Consider the following 17,293-nt stretch of genomic DNA (forward strand, 5'->3'; position numbering starts at 1 on the left):
GAGAGAAAGAAAATCATATTTCTCTCCCTCTTGGCTGGCTACCGCCCCTTTTCCTTTTTTATCTTTTCCTCCTTCTCTCCTCCATTTGGCCTCTTTCTTCTTTGATTCTTCCTTAGCCATTGAAGGCTTTATTGTCGGCCTCGGAAAGGCCTTAAATTCCATCCGGTTGGATTTTTCAACCCAGTGTGTCCTGTGATGACCCGAAACGGATCCAAGATGTGGAAACAAGACAAAGACAAGTCCTTAGAGATGTGCGTTATCCCTAGGACATAAGAATGGACTTTCAAAGAGTTTCGAGGCTCAATGGAAGCAAAACGAAGATAAGGGTATCAAAACCCTACTGAAAGAAGGACCAAGGGTAAAATGGTCATTTTACCCTAAGAGGAAGGAATTTGACTTCCAACAAGTCAAATGAGATCAAAAATATCCAAAAACATCCTTTAGTAGCTTCACATGAAGTCCCAAGGCCAAAGGAAGAGAAATCCCAAATGAACCATATCCCAGTTCGAACCAAATCTGACACCCTCTCACTAAAACAAGGATATCTCGAGCTAGGAGAAGAATCTAAAACTGAAATTTATATAATTGGAAATCTTATTTCAACACGGTCAGTTTAGACTCAAGAACGGACCAATTCGGAGTTAAAACGAAGAAGTCAACAATTCAAAGTTAGAAAACCAAAGCAGAACTTGCAAAACAGTTCTGCAAGACTTGAACCGGTTCAACCTCATTGAACCAGTTCAACAAAGGTAGTATGCCCATGCTGGACCAAAATTGACATCTTGAACCGGTTCAACCTTCTTGAACCGATTCAACTTGACCAGAATTGAACAAATGCAGCAGAAACAGTGTAATTACAGAAAAATGAGTTTGGAATGCGGTTTTTGAGACCAAGATGATATTTTTTAGAAAAATGTTGTGAAGAAACTCCCTCTAAAATCACATTTTCTATTCGGAATTTATTTCCCAAAGAAAATCCCCAAAATGCCCTTGAACCAAAATATGCGAAAAAAGTGTGAAATGAGTCCGTATGAGGCTCATTTGACCAACGAAAGAGTTTTTCATGAAAATGATCATACACGCAGACATAAATAATGATTTTGAGCACGCAGGAATGGTTCGCGGCTCCCGAAAATGGCTAAGTCAAAATTTGACCCCCCGACGGCCAAAAAGGTGAAAATGAACTTGAAATGGAAATTTTGAAATCCAAAATTATGAAATGGTTTCAAATGACCGTTTGGCCATTGGCCACACTTCATACATGATTAATGAGACCCTATGAAAGAATGAAAACTGAATTCCCACACCCGATGCACACATGGTGAAACAATAACTTGACATTTTTTAATATTTTTATAAAATTTCATGAAGTCAAAAATTACATAGAGTACAAGATACATGTCATTGTCCTCCGGCCTCATCTCATACATGCCAAATACAATACAAAAGGTGTACTTATGTACACATTACATAAATGGAATCAAATATACACATTTTGACATAAAGGGCAATAAGTGCATTTAAAGCCAACCTTTACAAGAATTAAAACCTTCAAGTCTATAATCATCCAAGCAATGATGAACATCACGAACCAAGTGTTCGTACCTGAACAAAACCCCCAGTAACTTCGGGTTGAGTAAACAAGTTTACTCGTAGAGAATGAGTATGCATAGACTCGATTTCTTTATAGATTTTTACATTAACTTGAAACAATTCAAAAGGGACATGCCACCTAACATCTATGTCAAAGTGAGACTCAGGGATCTTCCTAAGCTACTCATGCAATTAAAATAAGATACACGACATACAAGCATACCGGTTACAAGTGTACTAAACGAAAATAAAAACATACGAGGTAAGTATACAAATCGCATGTATACTAGCAAGATTGGAAACACACAAGGCAAGTATACAATACACGAGTGTACTAGATGGAATTCCATATACAAGAAGCAAGTGCACAGTTTCAAGTGTGCTAAATGATATCAAGAAGCAAGCATAATATCTATGCAATTAAATAAGGTAGGAATACTCTATGAAACATGACAAGATTTAAATAATCAAGAAATACAACACTTGAAATTTAAAGAATGAATTCAAGGTTAAAACATGATGTCGATGTAATTTAAACAAGTTGGATCATTCCATATAACACGAAAGGATTTTAAATCTTCAAGGAATGAAACACTTGGAAATTTAAAGATTGAAATCAATGACATGAAAAGGGTCTTAAGTCTTCAAGGGATAACACTTGAAACTTAATATCTATGCAATTAAACAAGGATGGAATCTTCCATACAACATGAAAAGAGTCTTAAATTTTCAAGGAATACAACACTTGAAATTTATGGAGTGAAATCACGGATGAAGCATAAAACCTATGCAATGAAACAAGATTGGCGTATTTCACATAACACGAAAAGTTTTAAATCTTCAAAGAATAGCAACTTGAAATTTAAAGAGTGAAATCAACCAATGTGGATTCTCGGATATTGCCTGGATTAAAACCATACTCTTGGGATCACTTTAGGGCTACTAACTCATGGGTACATTTCCCGAGTGCGCACTATAGTGTAGGAAGCTCTCTATCTCCCGTACTAAAACCAAGTCCTAGCCATGTCAATTCTTGATTGATATCCCAAGTTCCAAAATCAACAAGTCGTGAAAATCAAGATACAATATATATATTCAATGCACTTAGCCAAGGACCATGCACAACCAGTCATACGAGGTATGCCCTAGGCATTCAAGCTATGATGACACATCAAATGTCATACCAACAAGTCAATTCATAACCTCAATTCGAAGAATACTACCATGTGATCATATAGCAACCAAATCATAATTTTGACTAGAGTTCAATGTCAAAGTATACTTAACTCAATGGATGCATAAAAAAGGAAATTTAATCAACTCAAAGAATTAGATTCTCAAAACTACGAGACAATTCTGAATATTCCAAGAATAAGATATGTCAAGGATTATGTCAAGAACAAGTTTAATATCAAGTTACAAGTTCATTCCATGCAAGATACAACCATGTGGATCAAATTCCATACAAAGGAGATGATTTAATATAAGTCTCAAAACTTATCCGATTATTCTCTATTTGATACACGTGAAAAAACTTATTAAGGAAATCATGAATAACAAGTTAGAAACTTAATTAAGCTCATGGAACCAATGTTGTAAATATACCACTAGTATAAGATTAATGATTTAATTATTTGTTTAACAACTATTGAACAATTAAACCACTCTAAGGTAAGGGTACTAGTTCATTAACTACATTAATGAAGTTAAGTTGTAACAAGTCATGATAGATGATAAAAAGACAAAAGCCCCATGACATACATGTCTAATCTATTAGAACACTAAGTAGAAATTAATTAACCTTAATTAATTTCTCTGGAAATCAAAGTTGTCCAAAAATTCTCAAAATAATATATGTGAATGCCTATTCCATGGTAATTGCAAATATCACATCAATTTTACAAAGTGAGCAAGATAACATCATGTGGAATTTAATTAATTTAAAATTAAATAAATCTCTAGATTTCAAAAGTTATTCAAATGATCCCAAATAAATATATAACAAGGATTAAATCATGGCATACCATATATAAAGTTCAAAATGGAATACAAGCAAAACATAATTAACTAGAATTTAAATCAAATTAAATTCATTAAATCTCTAGATTTGAAAACTCATTCAAATTGCTCAAAATAATTCAATAACAAAGACCAAATCAAGGTCAGGCCATATATCAAGTCTAAAGTGAGTTATATGCAAGCTATAATACCTCATTAATTTCTCAAATTGATATAAAACATGCATACAGCTTGTATTTCTTACAAAAGTAAGTAAAACCACTTGGAAAATAAATTATAACACCCCCAACCTCACAAGAGGATCGTAACTCTTGAATCCAAGGCTCGCAAGCATAAAATAGTAAACCCTTATGAAGAGGAAGATGAGGGGAACAAAGAGTATTCCCAAGGTTAAGCTTGGAAATCAATGGAAGGCTCTCAAAAATCAAGGTTAAAGCTTAAGGCTCTAAGCTTCATCCATGGAGGCTAGGGTTCTAATATAAAGGATATGAAAAATGTGAGGGAGATGAAATGTGAGTGGAGGATTTAGAAGTCCTTCACTCATTAGGTGAACTAACACCTTGGTCAACGCACACATGCAAGACCACATTTGGAGCCTACATTTGTCACAAATCAATGGCTCCTTCCTAGGCTTAATCTCAAGCCTACACTTGTCAACCATCCAAGCCAACAAGTGCACCTATCCTAGGCTAACAAGTGGGTGAATCTCCACCCTCCACATGTCATCATCCAAGGCATCAAAGTGTTTCTACACAAATGTCAACAAGTGGACCAATGAGAGTGTGACACTTGTCACACTTTCTGAAAATTGCAAAAAGGTCCTTTTTGAAAATATCTTCCAAATTAAATTACAAAATGGTCCCTAAGACGAAGAATAATTACTTTCACTAATTACACAAGTAACCCAAAAAATAAGAAGTTTCCAAAGAAAGTGTGCATCCACATCCCTAAGGAAGAAAGTGCACTAATGGCATGCATTTCTAGGAAGGTAAAAATACATGTTTCTAAGAAATCATGTATCATGAGTGCATACAAAAGTGGAAGCAAAACTAAACACGAAAAGTGAGGTTGTGCCAACAAAGTGACAACCGAAAAAAAAGACAAAAAGTGAATAGTGTCAAAAAAATGAAAATGTAGAAATGACTAGGTCCTCAAAGAAAGTTGTCAATCCAAACGAAAGAGTCTCGGAAACCATTTCCAAGTACTTGAGACGACACCCAGTGACGAGAAACAGAACTCGGAAAAGAAAATTAAATGAAAAAAATTTATCTGTAAAATTTAAGAAAAAGGAAAAGGAGGAAAATGACCAGGTCATCACAACCTACCCTCCTTAAAGGAATTTCGTCCCCAAAATAAGGAACATACCGAAACAAACAGAACAAGAACCGAACACAAGGTCAAACCAAAGGACAGCTCATAAAGCGCTGAAGGACAACTCCAAAAGTCTCAAGATTAACTGAAGGAACTCGAAACCATGAATTGAAAAAACATCTCATATGAATCGGCATATTAACTCAATGTCAACAACCGAGAGAATCCCAAGACAATGAAACGTTGTAACACGACAAAAGAAGGGAGTGACAAGGCAGTACGAACAGCGACCAGAACCCGCCCACACTTACTCGTCAGTAAGGTAGCATGACAGTATAAGGCACTAGTTTACAGCATACCCCGACCAGGCCAACTCGGAAAAACCAATCGATACGGATGACATCAATGTCAAAAATGATCATTACCAAAAGCACTACAAAAACCAGGCATCTGCGTGAGTTGGGTTAGCTAATCCCAAAACTCTAACAACAATGTCATTGGCACCATTACGCTTAAGGCCTTAGATCCACAATGTAAGTAGAGCCAGCAGCTTCTACATTGCAAAACACCCATGACACTCCCCGGCCACGTCGTGAAGCCACGAAGGAAAAGGAAATAAACAGTGCCTCCCTAGCGCGCGTATCACTCCACCAGATAAGGATTGCGATTCTACGCTCACATGAGCCTTACTCGCATCAACCAACAAACTAAGGTCCCGAAACACTCAACCAAGAAAACAGACAAGAAGGTTCCTGACATATATCCTTACAGGATAAATTTCTCCTATCCAAGGAAGAAACTCGTGAAACAAGAACGCATCCAAAGGGTACGACAAACCCAAAGAGACAATACCAAAACCTAAAATAAAAGTAAACAGCTAGCATGCAACATAGCAACGGACTATCTACTCACACAAGTAATAAAAATCATGTAAGACATGTCAGTGTATACAAGAGACGAACGTAAAGCATGATGATATGCCGCATATAATCATATCAAGATGAATAAGCGCATATAATGTACTCAGGCAGACAAGCATATACCATATGCTAGAATAACAAGCAGGTACCATGTGCTAAGGCAAACGAGCATATATCATATGCTAAGACAGTCAAGGTAAGCTTCTAAACAAGTTGTCACATAAGCAAACAGACATGTTATCACACCAGGACATGTTAGCAACTAGACCATGTTATCAGAAAGCATATATACACATAAAGCATGCTTGATAAATAATAGATGTCTCAAAACACCCAATCATGTGAACATGTTATCATACAAGACATGTTATCAAGATACAAATAACATATCAAAGCAAAACAACGTGAGCATGATATGCACCCAAAACCCATCGTCCAAGGTATTCGAACCAGGACGCTCTGATACCACCTGTGACGACCCTGGATTTTTCAACCCAGTGTGTCCAGTGATGACCCGAAACGGATCCAAGATGCAGAAGCAGAACAAAGACAAGTCCTTAGAGATGTGTATTATCCCAAGAACACAAGAATGGACTATCAAAGAATTTTGAGGCTCAATGGAAGCAAAACGAAGATAAGGATATCAAAACCCTAATGAAAGAAAGACCAAGGGTAAAATGGTCATTTTACCCTAAGAAGAAGGAATTTGACTTCCAACAAGTCAAATGAGATCAAAAACATCCAAAAACATCCTTTGGTAACTTCATATGAAGTCCTAAGGCCAAAGGAAGAGAAATCCCAAATGAACCCTATCCTGGTTCGAACCAAATCCGACAGCCTCTCACTAAAACAAGGATATCTCGTGCTAGGAGAAGAATTTGAAACTAAAATTTATACCATTGGAAATATTATTTTGACATAGTCAGTTTAGACTTAAGAATGGACCAATTCGGAGTTAAAACAAAGAAGTTACAATAATTCAAAGTTGGAAGACCAAAGCTGAACCTGCAAAATAGTTCTGCAAGACTTGAACTGGTTCAACATGGGCAGTACGCCCATGCTAGACCAAAATTGACATCTTGAACCAGTTCAACCTTCTTGAACCTGTTCAACTTGACCAGAGTTGAACAAATGCAGCAGAAACAGTGTAATTATAGAAAAATGAGTTTGGAATGCGATTTTCGAGATCAAGATGACATTTTTCGGAAAAATGTCGTGAGGAAACTCCCCCTAAAATCACATTTTCTATGTGACAGAGTCAAGAACGGAATTTATTTCCCAAAGAAAATCCCTAAAATGCCCTTCAACCAAAATATGCGAAAAAAGTGTGAAATGAGTCCGTAGGATGCTCAGTTCACCAACGAAAGAGTTTTTAATAAAAACGATCATGCACACAGACATAAATAGTGATTTTGAGCACATGAGAATGGTCCATGGCTCCCAAAAATGGCCGAGTCAAAATCCGACCCCTCGACGGCCAAAAAGGCGAAAATAAACTTGAAATGGAAATTTTGAAATCCAAAATTCTGAAATGGTTTCAAATGACAGTTTGGTCCTTGGCCACACTTCATACATGATTAATGAGACCCTACGAAAAAATGAAAACAGAATTCCCACACCTGATGCACACATGGTGAAACAATAACTTGACATTTTTAAATATTTTCATAAAATTTCATAAAGCCAAAAGTTACATAGAATACAAAATACATGTCATTGGCCTCCAGCCTCATCTCATACTTGTCAAATATAATACAAAAGGTGTACTTATGTACACATTACATAAATGGAATCAAATATACACATTTTGGCATAAAGGGCTATAAGTGGCATTTCAAGCCAACCTTTACAAAAATTAAAACCTTCAAGTCTACAATCATCCAAGCAATGATGAACATCACGAACCAAGTCTTCGTACCTGAACAAAACCCCCAGTAACTTTGGGGTGAGTAAACAAGTTTACTCATAGAGAATGAGCATGCATAGACTCGATTTCTTTATAGATTTTTACATTAACTTAAAACAATTCAAAAGGGACATGCAACCTAACGTCTATGTCAAAGTGAGACTCAGGGATCATCCTAAGCTACTCATGCAATTGAAATAAGATACACGACATACAAGCATACCGGTTACAAGTCTACTGAATGAAAATGAAAACATGCGAGGTATGTATACAAATCACATGTATACTAACAAGATTGAAAACACACAAGGTAATTATACAAGACACGAGTGTACTAGATGGAATTCCAGATACAAGAAGCAAGTGCACAGTTTCAAGTGTGCTAAATGAGATATAAATACGCGAAGCAAGCATAATATATATGCAATTAAACAAGGTAGGAATACTCCATGAAACATAACAAGATTTAAATCTTCAAGAAATACAACACTTGAAGTTTAAAGAATGAATTCAAGGTTAAAACATGATGTTTATGTAATTTAAACAAGTTAGATCATTCCATATAGCACGAAAGGATTTTAAATCTTTAAGGAATACAACACTTGAAATTTAAAGATTGAAATCGATGACTTGAAAAGGGTCTTAAGTCTTCAAGGGATAACATTTGAAACTTAAGGATGAAATCAATAACACGAAAAGAATTATACATGGAGTCAAGAATAATGCATAATATCTATACAATTAAATAAGGATAGAATCTTCCATACAATACGAAAAGAGTCTTAAATATTCAAGGAATACAACACTTGAAATTTAAGGAGTGAAATCATGTATGAAGCATAAAACCTACGTACTGAAACAAGATTAGCGTATTTCACATAACACGAAAAGTTTTAAATCTTCAAAGAATAGCAACTTGAAATTTAAAGAGTGAAATCAACCAATGTAGATTCTCGGATATCACCCAGATTAAAACCGAACTCTTGGGATTACTTTAAGGCTACTAACCCATAGGTACCTTCCCCTAGTGCCCACTATAGTGTAGGGTGCTCTCTATCTCCCGTACTAGAACCAATTCTTAGCCATATCAATTCTTGATTGATATCCCAAGTTCCAAAATCAACAAGCCATGAAAATCAAGATATAATATATATATTCAATGCACTTAGCCAAGTACCATATACAACCAGTCATGGAGGTCACACGAGGTATGCCCTAGGCATTCAAACTACGATGGCACATCAAATATTATATAAGTAAATGTGCATGCCAACAAGTCAATTCATAACTTCAACTCGAAGAATACTACCATGTGATCATATAGCAAGTCCCAAATAATAATTTTGATGAGAGTTCAATGTCAAAGCATACTTAACTCAATGGATACATAAAAAGGGAAATTTAATCAACTCAAAGGATTAAATTCTCAAGACTACGAGGCAACTCTGAATAATCAAAGAATAAGATATGTCAAGGATTATGCCAAGAACAAGTTTAATATTAAGTTACAAGTTCATTCCATAAAGATACAACCATGTTAATCAAATTCCATACAAAGGAGATGATTTAATATAAGTCTCAAAACTTATCCGATTATTCTCTATTTGATACACAAGAAAAAACTTGTCAAGGAAATCATGAATGCCAAGTTAGAAACTTAATCAAGCTCATGGAACCAATGTTGTAAATATACCACTAGTATAAGATTAATGATTTAATTATTTGTTTAACAACTCTTGAATAGTTAAACCACTCTAGGGTAAGGGTACAAGTTCATTAACTACATTAATGAAGCTAAGTTGCAACAAGTCATGATACATGATAAAAAGACAAAAGCCCCATGAAATACAAGTCTAATCCATTAGAACACTAAGTAGAAATTAATTAACCTAATTAATTAATTTCTCTAGAAATCAAAGTTGTCAAAAAATTCTCAAAATAATATATGTGAATGCCCATTCCATGGTGATTGCAAATATCACATCAATTTTACAAAGTGAGCAAGATAACATCATGTAGAATTTAGTTAATTTAAAATTAAATAAATCTCTCAATTTCAAAAGTTATTCAAATGATCCCAAATAAATATATAACAAGGATTAAATCATGGCCATACCAGATATCAAATCCAAAATGGAATACAAGCAAAACACAATTAACTAGAATTTAAATCGAATTAAATTCATTAAATCTCTAGATTTGAAAACTCATTCAAATGGCACCAAATAATTATATAACAGAGATCATCTAATGACCCGGTCATTTTCATTCCTTTCTTTTTCAGTGAATTCTTTTTTCGTCTTTTTCCCTATTTCGTCTTTTTCTCGTTTAACATTTTTCCTTGTATAACCTCATTTTTTGTGCTCGGATTTGATTCCGGTTTTGCACACATCCATGATATTTAATTTCCATGATATCTACATTTTTACTTTTATAGGAAAGCATGTTAAATGTTATCTTTTCTTGTAAAGGGCATGGACGTATGACTTTTGGTAATTATTCATAACTTTAGGGATTTTGTGTACTTAAATAAAGTAATTATTTTTCGTCTTAGGGACCATTTTGCAATTTAATTTGGAAGATATTTTCAAAAAGGACCATTTTGCAATTTTCAGAAAATGTGACAAGTGTCACACTCTCATGGTGCCACTTGTTGATCTTGTGGTGGAACCACTTGGAAGCCTTATTTGATGACATATGGAGGGTGGAGATTCACCCATTTGTTGGCCTAGGATAGGAGCACTTGTTGGCATAGATGGTTGACAAGTGTAGGCTTGATATTTAATCTTGGAAGCTTTCTTAGATTCATGACAAGTGTATGACTCACCTTTAGTCTTGCAAGTGTGTGTGTGAGAGAGGTAGTGCATGAGCACCTAGTGAGTGGAAAATCCCACCGCTTTAACTTAGGGTTTCATCTCATTTTACTCATTTCATCTTTTTCATTTCAAGAACCCTAACTTGACCACCATTGGAGCAAAGCTTGATCCAAGGTTCTAAGCTTCATTTTTGGTGCCCTTCCACTCACCTCAGACCTATAAGCTTGAATACTTTATATTCCTCTTATTCTCCTCTATAAAACCCTAGCTTAGTTTCCCATTTAGAGCTTGGTTGCTTTGGTTTATAGAGATACAATTCTCTATTGAGGTAGGGGGTGTTATAATTTATTTTCCAAGTGATTTAATTATTCTTGTACTGATATCCAAGTTGTATGCATGTCTTGTATTGAAATGAGAAATAAATGATTTATTTGTAGCTTGAATATAACTCACTTTAAACTTGATATATGGCATAGCCATGACTTGATCTTTGTTGTGTATTGATTTGGCATGATTTAAAAGAGCTTTTAAATCTAGAGGATTAATTAATTTAAGTTGATTTAAATTATAATTATTTGTACCATGCATGTATTTCATTTTTGACTTGATATATAGCATAGTCATGAATTACTCCTTATCATATATTAAATTGGAATCATTTGGACAACTCTTGAAATCTAGATAAATTACTTAGTTGGTATATTTAATTTCTATCATATTGATCTAATGATTTAGTCATGTAATCTATGGAGCTTATTGTGTTTTATCACATATCATGACTTGTTCCTCTACTTGTTGATTTTGAAAATTTGGGATATTATTAAGAACTTGACATGGCTAGACTTAGTTCCAGTACGGGAGATAAAAAGTTCCCTAAACTATAGTGCACACTAGGGGAAGGTACGCATGGGTTAATAGCCCTAAAGTGATCCCAAGAGTACGGTTTTAGTCCGGGCGATATCCAAGTATCCACTTTAGTTTGATTTCACTCTTTAATTATCAAACTTGATAACCTTGTGATATTGCATCTCATTGTGCTATGTTAAAAGTTCCAATGTCATTTTAACAGCATGGACTAAATTTTAATGAATTGTAAACTTTGTAATAAATTGAACATATGCATGCTCATTCCCTACGAGTAAACTTGCTTACTCACCCCGAAGTTACTGAGTGTTTTTCAGGTAAAGAAGCATTATTGTGGGATGCACAACACTCTTAGAGTTGCTAGAATTCTTGGAGTACTTTTGGTGACATTGAATATGCACTCGTTAGCATATCATAATCCTTTTTGGTGTATTGTATAAAAACTTGTATGTATTGTTCAAGCCATGTAATGTGCACTTAAGTGCACCTTTTGATACTTTTTAGATGTGTATGTAATAATGCCATGGGCCAAAGACACTCATATGCCATGTATGCTACTTTATTTTCATAGCTTATGGGATACATGGGATTTCATGCATTGAAAGGTCATATTTTGCATATGACATGCCATGAGGCCGTCGGCCATTCTAGTGCATCTAATTCATCATTTTACACATGCGAGCATGATTACATCTCAAAGAATACATGGATTTCAACTTTTGAATTATTTTTGGAAGGTTTTATGAATTTTCATGAAAAATTCATGCATTGGACATCATTTAAAGTTTTCTTTCAATTTAGCATGTTATGGATGTTCATGTAAGGCTTAAAGATGTTTTGAAAGTTGTCCGGATCAAATGGGAAGCATGCATAGCCTTAGGATTGAGCCAAGCATCTTCCCCATGAGTTGCAGCAGACATTTCTGCTGCAGCAGAGTGCATCGGTCGGCTGATCAGAGCCATCAGTCGGCTGACACATATCAAGTCTTTATTCGAGTAGCCTTTTTGGGATTCTTGGTGTTTCGGTTGGCTGATGATTAGGGTTCGGCCAGCTGAACATTGGGGTTTGGTCGGTGATGATGGAGGTTCAGCCGGCTGATCCTCCCTGGAACCTTCCTTTTTTTATTTTTCTTGGATAACATGATAGCAAGTCTTCATTATAGTAGCCTTTTTGGGATTTTTGGTGTTTCGGTCAGCTGATGATTGGGGTTCAACCGGCTAAACATTGGGGTTTGGTTGGTTGATGATGGAGGTTCAGCAGGCTGATCCTCCCTGGAACCTTCCTCTTTTTTTTTTTTTTTTTTTTTTGGATAACATGGTAGCAGCAACCTCAGAAAGCTAAAACTTCTTCAATCCTAATCCAAATTAAGTCTTTCTTGAGTCTAGACTCAAGAGTTTGAAGTTAGCTTTCTAATGGTATCAATCATGCATCAAAATACCAACCATAGTGAGAGTTATTACAGTTTTAGTGAGATAGGGTCGTGGTAACTCCTAAACGGAGAAGGCCATTTTGTCCTAAATTCATATCTTTTCTGTCTGGATTCTGAATCAGGTGATTCTTGAGTCTAACTTCATTAATTTTTCATTGTCTTTCAAATGGCGTGCTTGGTAGCACCCACTTCCATTTTGGAAAAGACCATTTTTCCCCTAGGCTCATTCTTGTCTGTTTTTGAAACGTCGTTTCCACAATTATTTTCTTTGCATTCCGTGACCTCATTGAGGGTCACATTGGTGTCTTATAGACATATAGTATCTCTAGAGACCATTTTTTTACCCTTTGCATCTGCATTCTGATTCATTGTTGGATTTACTTTCGGGTCACCGTTGTTGTACCAGGTTGAAAAAAATCCGGGTCGTTACAAGTGGTATCAGAGCTCCTAGGTTCGAAAACCTTAGGATGATGGGTTTTGGGTGTATATCATGCTTTTGTTGATTTACCTTGATGTATTCACATGCTTTTTGATTACATGTTTACACGTCTTTTGATAACATGCTCGGTATGATGACATGTCTTCTATACTTATATGCTTATGTGTTTTAAAAAAAAAAAAGTATCCTTGTTTGACATGTATACTTATTTGCTTAAGTACTTAGCCCTTTAAACAGCTTTGTTTTATTGTTTTAGCATAACCGTATGTTGCTTATCCTGTCTTGCTTCGTGTTACATTCTTTTATAGTGTGAGTTGCACTCGGTCATGATAGCTTGTGTTATTGTTGACCTCTTCCCTTATGTACGTTTAGCATCATGGTTGTCACGTGTGGGGAGTCCTCACGTCAGGGCGTTGAGGAGTAGGTTGATGACATTGAGTTTATGAGGGGTCCGGGAAGGCCTAGGATTCCAGTTCATGGCATGGGCCCAAATCCACCATGAGCTCTAACTTATGAGGAGCAGATTGCACAGGGAGTGGCTCTGGGAATGTCAGAGTCTATTCAGCAGATGTTTCGTCAGCATATTGCAGGTATGTAGATTCCGGTATCGGTACCAGTACCAGCACCAGTTGCTAATGCGGCATTGGACTACTTCACGAAGTTACAGAGGGTTAAGATTAACTAGTTTACAGGGAGTATGGATTTGCTTGCTTTAAAGGCATGGTTTGCTCTCATGGTACGCAAGCTCGAAAGCATGGTAGTACCCTTAGACCAATTGAGGATCTCCTTGATTGCCTCTATATTCATGGGAGATGCTGATATCTGGTGGAGGTCCATGACCAATATCCACGATGTGGAGGTGATGACTTGGGAGGAGTTCAGGACATTGTTCTCTAACCGCTTCTTTCCTAGGGCTATGAGGCGGGAGATGAGGATACAGTTCACAGGTCATTATCAGGGCACTATGAGTGTCATTGAGTATGAGACACGATTTACTTCTCTCTCTTGTTATGCCGAGGACATGGTGGCGACAGATGAGGCCAGGGCAATGAAATTTCACGATGGACTACATCTTGACATCAGGCCACGGGTCTCAATTCTTGATTTGAGGACTTACAGAGAGGTAGTCTAGATGGCTATGCTAGCTGAGGCGGAGGAACGGGATCAGTTACGGATCAGGGGTTCACACAAGCAGCCTCGCGGTGACACTCGGTCATCTTTCGAGAATCCGTGGAAGAAGGCTAAGGCCGGGGACAGTTCACGCACTCAAGGACAGTCACAGTAGGCTCGGTCTGCACCCACAGTTCCTGTATCTTCGGGATCAGCCTGGGGAGTGATTTGTCACCATTGTCAACAGCCGGAGCATATCAAGCCTCGCTGCCCACAACTTCAGCCACAAAACAGTCAATCACAGGCTAGTAAGCCTACAGCTTCGATGAAGGGGTTTCAGGGGACTTGCAACTATTGCAAGCAATCTGGTCATATGAGGAAGGATTGTCCTCATCCACGGAGGAGGGCACAAAGTGGCGCAGGTTCACAGGCCACACCGGCACAGTCAGCAGTTGTGCAGTCAAGTTTCAGGGTGCCACAAGCACCACAGCCAGTTGCACCAATCAGTTCATATCCGGGTAGAGGTTCTACCCCTACTGCTTCCGGACATCAGTCGGGCCACCAAGGCAGTTCTCAATAGTCCGTTGCTCAGGGACGAGCTTACGCATTGCTACAGGCTCATACTTCTGCTGGGACTTCTACAGTTCTAGGTATTTTTCCAATTTTCAGTTCTTAGATTAGAGTTCTTGTTGACACGGGTGCATCATATTCATTCATATCTGCTTCATTTGCACATTATTTGGGTCTGGAGGTCACGCAGCGGGATAGTTTCATTTGTGTTGACACACCAATTGGGGTCTAGTGTCCTTGGACCGTGTGTGTCGGGGTTGTACTATCGAGATAGCTGCGTGGACTTTAGAGTTCGATTTTGTAGTTTTCGACATGATAGGCTTTGACGTTATTCTCGGGATGGACTGGTTGTTTTTCTTTCATGCCACGATCAATTGCTTCCGCGGGCGAATGTCTGTTTGCACTCCCACGGGAGATTGTTTTCACTTCATGGGAGATCGGAGCGATTCGCACTCGACAATGATTTTTAGCATCGGTGACTGGAGTCGCCACAAGTCCTTCTTAGCTAGCCTATTAGCTGACGAGGGTAGCAGTTCAGGTCGTGTTTATCCAACAATTGTTGTGGAGTTTCTGGATGTTTTTTCGGAGGAGTTGACGGAGCTTCGTTCTCTTCGGGAAGTTATTTTTACCATCGACATCATTCCCAGTACTGTGCTGATCTCTATGGCACCGTACCGTATGGCACCAATAGAATTGGATGAGCTGAAAGCTCAATTGGATGATTTGAAAGCTAAGGGCTTTATTCGTCCTAGTGCTTCACCCTGGGGAGCATCGGTTCTTTTTGCGAAGAAGAAGAATGGGTCTTTGAGACTTTGCATCGATTATCGCAAGCTAAATCACGTTACGATCAAGAACAGGTATCCTTTACCTAGGATTGATGACTTGTTTGATCAGTTGAAAGGAGCCACTTGTTTTTCGAAAATTGATTTGAGGCGAGGTTACTATCAGTTGAAGGTTAAGGATGAGGATATATCCAAGACTGTTTTCCGCACACGGTATGGCCACCTCATCATGCATAACTTCCATCTTGAGACTTTCCTTCCGAAGTTTAGAGTTCATGGTGCCATGACCTCCTTAATTTTAGCAACTCCTCCATCGTGGGTAGTTTCCCAAAGTATTTTTGTACACATCTATATTTCTCCAACCTACCTCCCTTTCTTCTGTAGACCACGGTTTCCTTGATTTTAGGCTGAACCTTCCATGGCGTCATGGTCACCAAGTTTACATCGTGGGTTATGGTTGTTGCTCTCTTCTTTAATTTTAGTAACTTCTCTTCAACCTTGACTTCCTCTGGATTTAGACCTCATGGCTTCATGGACTTCCTTTTCACGGTGATTTCTTCATCGTGGGTTTAAGCCTACTATATATATATATATATAAAGAAATAAATTAAATCCCATGTCTTGCTAAATTTTAGCAACAGAAGTTGACTTGGCTAAACCATTGTTGAAATCTCCTAAAAATAAGGAGAAGATTGCCTCCACGTTCCCATGACTTAGTCAACTTTTATTTAATTGGTATCCTACTAAAATAGGATCTTCCAAATAAATTCAACTTTAACAAAATTAATCCATCGTGGCAAGTTTAAAAAAAAGCTCGCCATGTGTCGATAAATTATTGGTTGGCTAACTTTAGCCTTCTTATGAGATTGTACTCATGATAATAACTCCACGCCATTTTCTTTTCCTTTTAGGACATTATATCCTAAATTTGGTAAGTCCTAAACGGACTCGCCACTTGTCTTTTAATTTCCCATAATTTAAATATTCCAAGGTGAAATATTTATCAATATTGTAGTTTAACATGGCAAGTTCCAACCTCTTTTCTATTTAAAGAACCACATTAACAATTCCATGTCACACCCTCTTTTCCTTGGACAATTAGAATATTAAATCAATATGGTAAGCTTTGTCAAAACTCGCCACTTGTCTCTTTTCCATTGGGTAAAATAATGGAATAAACAAAATGTAATGATTCACCCGGCTATTGTATAATTTTACGTAATGCAGGGGCAAAAACCATTGATTTTCCTTGGGTTTCAATCCGAAAAACATGCTTTTAAATGTTTTTCCCTTTAATTTTCCAGGAAGAAGAAAAAAAAATGCCTAGAAAAACACATTGACAAAATAAAAATAAAAATGCTGCACACCGAGAATTCCAGTATTTTACAAAATAATTATTACTTCTCCTCGCGGATATATAGCCACCAAAATTTTGATAACCCAATTGACAAATCCTTATCATGCTACGACTTCATGTATAGAACTCATAATAGCATTATAAATATCAATTTTTCCTTTTTTTTTTCTTTTTTTT

The sequence above is a fragment of the Cornus florida genome, unplaced genomic scaffold (assembly GCF_030987335.1).
Source record: "Cornus florida cultivar Cherokee Brave unplaced genomic scaffold, ASM3098733v1 CherokeeBrave_3.0.0_Hap2_Chr06, whole genome shotgun sequence".
In the NCBI taxonomy this organism is placed as follows: Eukaryota; Viridiplantae; Streptophyta; class Magnoliopsida; order Cornales; family Cornaceae; genus Cornus; species Cornus florida.